The following is a 7,643-nucleotide window of genomic DNA, read 5'->3' as shown; positions in this document are numbered from 1 at the left end:
GGCAAGAACCTTGCATGAAGAAGCTTACTATAAATAACTTCACTATTAAATGAAAAAAAGAGAGTGGGGGAAGGGGAGAGAGAGAGAGAGAGGAAAAAAAAAACTCTCTTCACTGCCACTAACCCATACTGAGAACTGAACATTGAGCACAGTCTTCAAGGTTTTCAGAGCTGGAATCCACTTCTAACCCAAAACATGCATTTGGGAGCCCATTTGGTTTCTTTCTTTATTTTTTTACCAGTTATTTGTATGGTGGTATGGTGTCTATGGGACGCAGGTGGTGCTGTGGGTTAAACCACAGAGCCTAGGACTTGCCGATCAGAAGGTCTGCGGTTCGAATCCCCGCGACGGGGTGAGCTCCTGTTGCTCGGTCCCTGCTCCTGCCAACCTAGCAGTTTGAAAGCATGAAGTGCAAGTAGATAAATAGGTACCGCTATGGCAGGAAGGTAAACGGTGTTTTCATGCGCTGCTCTGGTTCACCAGAAGCGGTTAAGTCATGCTGGCCACATGACCCGGAAGCTGTACACCGGCTCCCTCGGCCAATAAAGCAAGATGAGCGCCGCAACCCCAGAGTCGGTCACAACTGGACCTAATGGTCAGGGGTCCCTTTACCTTTATGGTGCCTGTGGCAACTCATCTTAGATCCAGACATGATCAGGAAGTGGGTCCTGTTCCACATGTGTAAGACCTTTGGAGAGCCATTTTCAGAAGACAGTTCTTTTATCCGAAGGGCTCTCAGACGACCGACCTTCAAACAACTGCATGGTTCAGCTCAATTTTTCCCAAGTGGTCATTACTGATATGCTGGAGTTGCTGGCGGGGGGTGAACAGAGATTCAGGGCTTCCAAGAGGGTCAGAAAGGGCTTGGGGGTATAAAAGTTTAGGAGATACAGTGCAAAAAATTAATTGCAATATATATATATTCCAATATATATATATATTAAATATAGTTTTTCCTCACTGGCAAGGGAAATACACTCTGCTCATGCCCATATCCTGTATTTAATATGATGGTTCCACAATGCAACAGTATTCTCAGACCATGCTGCTTTATTGTGGAAGAAAATTGTACACAGATGCAGAGTTTCACTCTTTTATTTTTGTGTCAAGAGAATCATTCTAACAACCCTCCTTCCCTCCCTGAAAGATGCAAAGATATAAAAGCAAGCTGCCTTTTGAAAATTTCAAAGAGCTTTTAAAAAGGGTTTGGAACTTGTTCCACTTCCTTATTTTTTTACCTTTCATAATTCCTAGGAATGGTGATTGATGGCTGATGCAATTGATTATATATTGCTGACTGATGCAAGTTGATTATATATTTGTGAATGAGGCAAGTCGATTTTTTAAGGAGGTGTGGATTAGGTAGGCTCTCGGTAAAATACAAATGAAACCAAATTTCACTCCTGTCCCTGCTAAGCACACTTACTAGGAGCAGGGGCTAACTTCTGAGTAAACACAAACAGGATTGCACCGCCTGACTATTCTGTTATGCAAAAGTTCTCTCCACACACAGAGACAAACTTCGTGCTCATACACAAAAAAACCCCAATCTTAATTATACAAGTGCAATCATATGCATTTCCATTTAAAAGCAAGTCCCATTAACTCATAAGAACACAAGAGCCCTGCTGAATCAGGCCAGAGGCCCGTTGAGTCTGTATCCTGTTCTCACAGTGGTCAACTACATGGGTATTGATTGAAAGCCTGCAAGTGGGATCTGAGGGTGCTGGGTTCTGACACCAGTCCAACTTAAACTGTAATCAGACAATACTGTTCCAAAGATGGGTGAAAATCTGAACGGATGCCTCTTATTTTGTAGATTTTCATTTGCTGAATCCCAGTGCTGATGTGTCATCTTGCTGCAGCTACACCTGCTTGTTATCTGAAACAGCCCATTTCTATTATTTGGTGTGAGAAAAAGACAGGTGAGCTATGGGACAACACAAATTGCAGGTTGTCAGGTTAGCTTTATATTACCTTTAGAAAAGGGGTTGGGAACCTATGGTCCTCTGAATTCAACTCCCATCATGTCCTGCCATAGTGATCAATGATCAAGGGTGGTGCTGGGCCAGTAGTGCCTTTGCTTTATGAAACAACTGCAAATGTGAATGTTAAGTCGAAGATTTCAGGAAAAGCCAAGGAAACGAAGAAGGAAAGAGACACTCCACTGCTGCTGGCAGAATCAAATAAACATAATTGAGCTTTGACATAAACTTTTGAATGGAATGTCTTCTCCATTTAAGGAACACTAGGCAACTTAAGGAACTAGGTGACGTCAAGAACCGTTCAACCCCCAGAACCTAACTTCATTCATTGCACCACAGAGAGCCTTTCAGAAATAGCAGCAAAAGATATTTCTCTGGAAGTTCCTATATTGTAGACTTAATAGTTATAACTAGAGGCATTGTGAAATTGCCTGCAACTTTCTCAGAACTTGTGGTGTGCATGCCCACCCCCATCCCTGAAATTCCACGCAGAGGACAGGCAGTTGTCTATAGTGTTGATGTTCTTATGAGTAGACGTCCTACGTGGTTTGCTGAATTTAGGGACAAGAAATGAATGACTGTTGTAATGAGTGTCTTGCAAGACCAACATTCAGTTACAGGTGTGGACCCCACTCCCCACCAGGGAAGAAGGGGTGAAAGAAAATCTACATCAGGAACAAGGTGGGGAAGAAAGATTGTCAGTGGGATCTGTTGCCTGCCGCTGTGGATTTTGCTGCCTGAGGCGGTCGCCTCACCTGGTCTCATGAGTGGGCTGGCCCTGTTCAACTATTCTGGAAGGGAGGGAATCGAAAGGAGGGTGGTAGTTACCAAATTATGGAAGAGGGGAAAACCTTGGTTTGAACTGCTTTGCTCAAATCTGGAGGAAGTTGATTCAAATATTAGTTTGCAAGCTTTGCCTGCATTGTTGCAGAAAGATGGCCTAGTGGTATTACAGTCAGAATCTGGTGATGTAAATCACCCTGATACTGATGTCATCATTCTTCTATTAGCACATTTTGCTGATATCAACCGGACACACATCCTGGACAGTGCAAATGGAAAAACCAGGAAACCCATTAATGAGGGCTGGGCAAAAACCAGGAAACTGAATAATAAGATCTATGCAATCCTATCCACCTTTACTATAAGAAAAGCCCAGCTTTTTCTTTCATCAAAGAATTTAGGGAGCAAATGTAAGGAACTGCAAGAAAACTTTGCTCAATTAGGATTGTCTTGGTAGACAATGAGTCCTGGAAATATTTGTATTTTCAAAGCTTAAGGATAGAAGAACAAAGCCCAGTTTGGATGTTTTGGGAGAAGGAATCAGAACTGGAAAAGAGCAGCTAAAACATTTTTTGTTTTAAAAACATTTCACTCATTCTTCATTCAAGAGCAATAATAGTTCATAAGAGAGTCCCCTCAATTTCTCACAGATTTTGAGTGAACAAAGCCAGCTAAGAAGGAATGTTGAGAGATGTAAAAGTGAGATCTGCTGGAACTGTTCTGTGTGCCCTATCCCAGACTCTCCACATTCTGTGGCCATTGAACATGTCCCGTTCTCACTGGGATGCTTTTTTTTTGGGGGGGCTGCCCCCTTAGTTTTCCTCCTGCATTCTGTAACAGAGCATGATGCTTAAGTATTAATCTCTCTCTCACACAAATTTCAACATGTTGTGGGTACGGAAGTTTTAACATCTCTGAACTTGCACGTCTCGTCTCTCTGACCTGGTTTGCATATCCTATTAAACCGAAATGGGGTGCCGGAGAGAAACTTCCGCTGAACTCAATAGTGCACAGAATCAATAAGTGAAGGTCTTTTAGGAAACGTGGTCCAACTCCCATCTTGATCCAGGAAACCCAGAGCTGAGCATCTCCCCAGAAAATGGTCTGTCCAAATCAATGGGGAACTTTGCCAATTACTTTGATAGAATATGGACCACCTCCTGGGTTACTGTGATTTTATTGTTTATGTATTTCATCTATGAATTGCTTCCTATGAAGCACCTCAACACGATTTCAAGATAGAATACTAATAAAAAATCATATACAAAACAACTGTTCATACCAAAAATCATTTCAAATAAATTCAGATCCCCATTGAGATAAAAAAAAAGTCCCCTTAGAAGCCTTGTTGGAAGTATTTGTATCAACTTGAGGACCCAATTCAAGGTGCTCAAATGGGTGTTTAAAGCCCTGAACAAATATCTGGAAGACTGCCTCCTTTGCTATACACCTGCTCAGCTGTTAAGAGCAGTAGAAGACGCCCTCTTAGCAATTGCACCAGCCTCAGAGATTCGGGGGGGCGGCAGGTTGACCCTAGAAAGGACATGATTCTCTTTGACACCCCCTAATGCTCTGGAATTCCCTCTCCACAGATGTGTGTCCTGGCATCTTAACTGTACAGCTTACATCTTATGCTCAATACTTTGGCCTTTGACACACACATATCTATGTACAGTTGTACCTCGGAAGTCAAACGGAATCCGTTCCGGAAGTCTATTCGACTTCCAAAATGGTTTGGGACCCAAGGCGCGGCATCCGATTGGCTGCAGGAAGCCCCGTTGGACGTTCGGGTTCCAAAGAACGTTTGCAAACCGGAACAATCACTTCCGGGTTTGCGGCGTTCAGGAGCCAAAACATTCGCCTCGCAAGGCATTCAACTTCCGAGGTATGACTACGACTGTATTTATAACCTTTAGAAGACACCTGAATGTGTAATGTTTTATTATGTTTTTATATACAGTGGTACCTCTGGTTGCGAACGGGATCCGTTCCGGAGGCCTGTTCACAACATGAAAAGAGCGCAACCCGCAGTGGCGCGTCTGCACAGGCGAGGGTTGTGATTCGCCGCTTCTGCGCATGCACGAGAGGCGAAACCCGGAAGTAACCCTTTCTGGTACTTCCGGGTTGCTGCGGGACGTAACCTGAAAGAACGTAACATGAAGCGGATGTAACATGAGGTATGACTGTATGGTGGAAGCTGCCCAGAGTAGCAGGGGCAACCCAGTCAGAGGAGCAGGATACTGATACTACTACAACGACGACTACTACTACTGGGACTCAGTGCTATTTTTCTAGAAAAAGAAGTCCTGGAACTCACCATGAACCGCTTCCTTGTTCTCTTACAATGGCAACGGCACCCACTTGAGTGAGTTCCGGCTGGGGGGGAAAAGCCCTGGACTCACTCTAGCTATTACTGTAGTTTGTTTTAAACTGTTTTTAAGGCTGTATTTATATTGCTGTAACCCACCCTGGGACCTTCTGGTCAAGGGCGGATTAATATAATAACAATAAAACAATACTTTTGAGATATTACTACAGATTAATTCTTCTGACTCTAGAGTGTTTTAGCTGATTTTAATCTTGTAACTTGATATGGTTGCAACCCGCCCTGGGACCTTATGGCGTAGGGTGGGTAAGAAATGCAATAAAATAACAATGAAAGCTAAGGATGTAGCCGTTCCCTTTCCTTTTGTAGACCCCCCCTGCTGCCGCCGCCGCCCCCCCTCCACCACCCACTAAAATAGAAAGCTTAACTGCTACAAATCTTGGAGGTACTTTGCATTTAATCGTAAGCTGTTTATCATAATTGTTTCCACATGCTCATTGACAACTGCTGGGGTGCGGTGGGGGCGACGGGGAGGGTGGAGAAAGAAAAAGTAAAGAAAATCTGCAGAACAAAAGCGAGCTGAAGCTTCCAGGAAGTGAACAGCTCCCTCCATTCTAATATTAGAAACAGGCAGCCGAGGAGCGGGATTTTAAGCATTCCTCGCTGTTCCCCACATAGACTTTAAAAGGGTTTGGAAAGCAAAAGCCCATGGCGGACAGGTGGGATATATATTTTTTTAATTGCAAGGTTTGGGCTAAATTCAGGGCAGCAAGGTCAGTTTAACTGTAGGTTAAAACACGCCCGCTGTGGATTCAGTTAGCTAGGAAGCAGGGCCAAAGAGGCTGAGTTGGGAGCCAGACGTTCCCAGTTCAAATCCTGGCTCTGGGTTTGAAGGGGCTGCAGGCGGAATGCCCTTCAGTGGGTTCAATGGGTGACAGAAGTGCTTTTTTTCTGGGAATAAAAGGTGTCCGTGCCCACTACGATCAGTGCCAGATTTACGTACAACCTAAACAAGCTACAGCTTAGGGCCCCACTCTCTTGGGGCCCCCCCCAAAAAAATTAAAGAAAAAAATGAATGTACATTTATGAAATATAAGATTTAAAAAATGAACTAAAACCTACATACAACAACAGTGTTTTGTGTTGCGTGTGGACCTATTAGGTCCATAAATTACCATATAGCATATATTCAACACAAAAACAGCAACAATTTGTTGTTGACGAAGGACAGCTGGACATATAAAGGGATTTCTCTGAATCCCAAGACTCCCCCCCCCCATGGGGCTTATTGTCAACTGTTTCAACCGGCATATTGTTTCATAATCTATTTTTTATATCTATCCATATTGTCCATAGTATTTGTTACATTACAAGTGAGATTAACATCCTGCTGTTTTCATCTGCTTGCAGTGGTCTCCTAAGTAAATTATACATTTCCCCCATTCTTTCTTGAAGTTTTTGTCTTCTTGATCCCTGAGCTTTCCAGTCACTTTTGCAATTTCGGCGTAGTCTAACAGCTTGGTTTGCCATTCCTCTGTGGTAGGGACTCTTTCTTCTTTCCATCTCTGGGCTAACAGCACCTGTGCGGCTGTTGTCACATACATAAAAAGTCTTTTCAGCTCCTTTGGGATGTCAGTACCTACAATTCCTAATAAGAAGACTTCTGGGTTTGTTTGTTTTTACAAAAGTTGCTTTAAACATTTCTTTCAGTTCATTATATATCATTTCCCAGAAAGCCTTTACAGTGGTACCTCAGGTTAAGTACTTAATTCGTTCCGGAGGTCCGTTCTTAACCTGAAACTGTTCTTAACCTGAAGCACCACTTTAGCTAATGGGGCCTCCTGCTTCTGCTGCGCCGCTGGAGCACGATTTCTGTTCTCATCCTGAAGCAAAGTTCTTAACCTGAAGCACTATTTCTGGGTTAGCGGAGTCTGTAACCTGAAGCATATGTAACCTGAGGTACTACTGTATTACTTTACATGACCATCATATATGATAAAAGGTACCTTCTTTTTCTTTACATTCCCAGTAGGTATTTGTACTTCTTCTTGTTGTTTTTTAACTTCAGCAAACAGGCATACACACAGCTGCAGAAATGCCCTTCCAGCCACTGGATAAGTAACTTTGAATTTTGTCCTATTTTTCACGTCAACTTTTCATGCTTCTATTCCTTTTCCTCTTATTTCATTAGAAGAGTGACCTCTTTTTTATTATTATTAGCTTAAGCTTAAAGGAATGTGCTAGAATATCTCATTTATTAGTTTGGAGCTGAAATTTTATTTTCTCCAGGCTGCTGTAATAAACTTCTTCTCAAAATTGTGTCTCAGATGTGAATTTCTGGGTTCAGAATGTTTTAGACATATCCTCAGGGCAGTGTGTGACTGACCCATGCAAAAGGTTCACTTCTCACACATGCATGTTTAAGGGTCAAGTGTGAATTGCATATACACACATGTTCCTAGACACAGATCCAACAGAATGCTCTTGGGACAGAAGGTGAAGCGTGTGTGTAATGGACTATATGGAACTGGCGGAAATGACTGGCAGAA

The 7,643-nt window shown here is 42.9% G+C and overlaps 1 long non-coding RNA gene across 1 annotated transcript; it reads left to right on the top strand.

Moving 5' to 3' along the window:
- The first annotated feature begins 1,400 nt into the window (after window positions 1-1,400).
- Window positions 1,401-5,293, top strand: LOC310749825. Its single transcript, XR_014541824.1, has 2 exons — window positions 1,401-1,925; window positions 4,729-5,293. It is a non-coding gene; the product is annotated as an uncharacterized lncRNA (long non-coding RNA).
- Window positions 5,294-7,643: the final 2,350 nt, after the last annotated feature.

This window comes from Podarcis filfolensis (assembly GCF_964270895.1).
Source record: "Podarcis filfolensis genome assembly, chromosome: 14".
NCBI classification, from domain to species: Eukaryota; Metazoa; Chordata; class Lepidosauria; order Squamata; family Lacertidae; genus Podarcis; species Podarcis filfolensis.
This window is presented reverse-complemented; position numbering and strand designations above follow the sequence as displayed.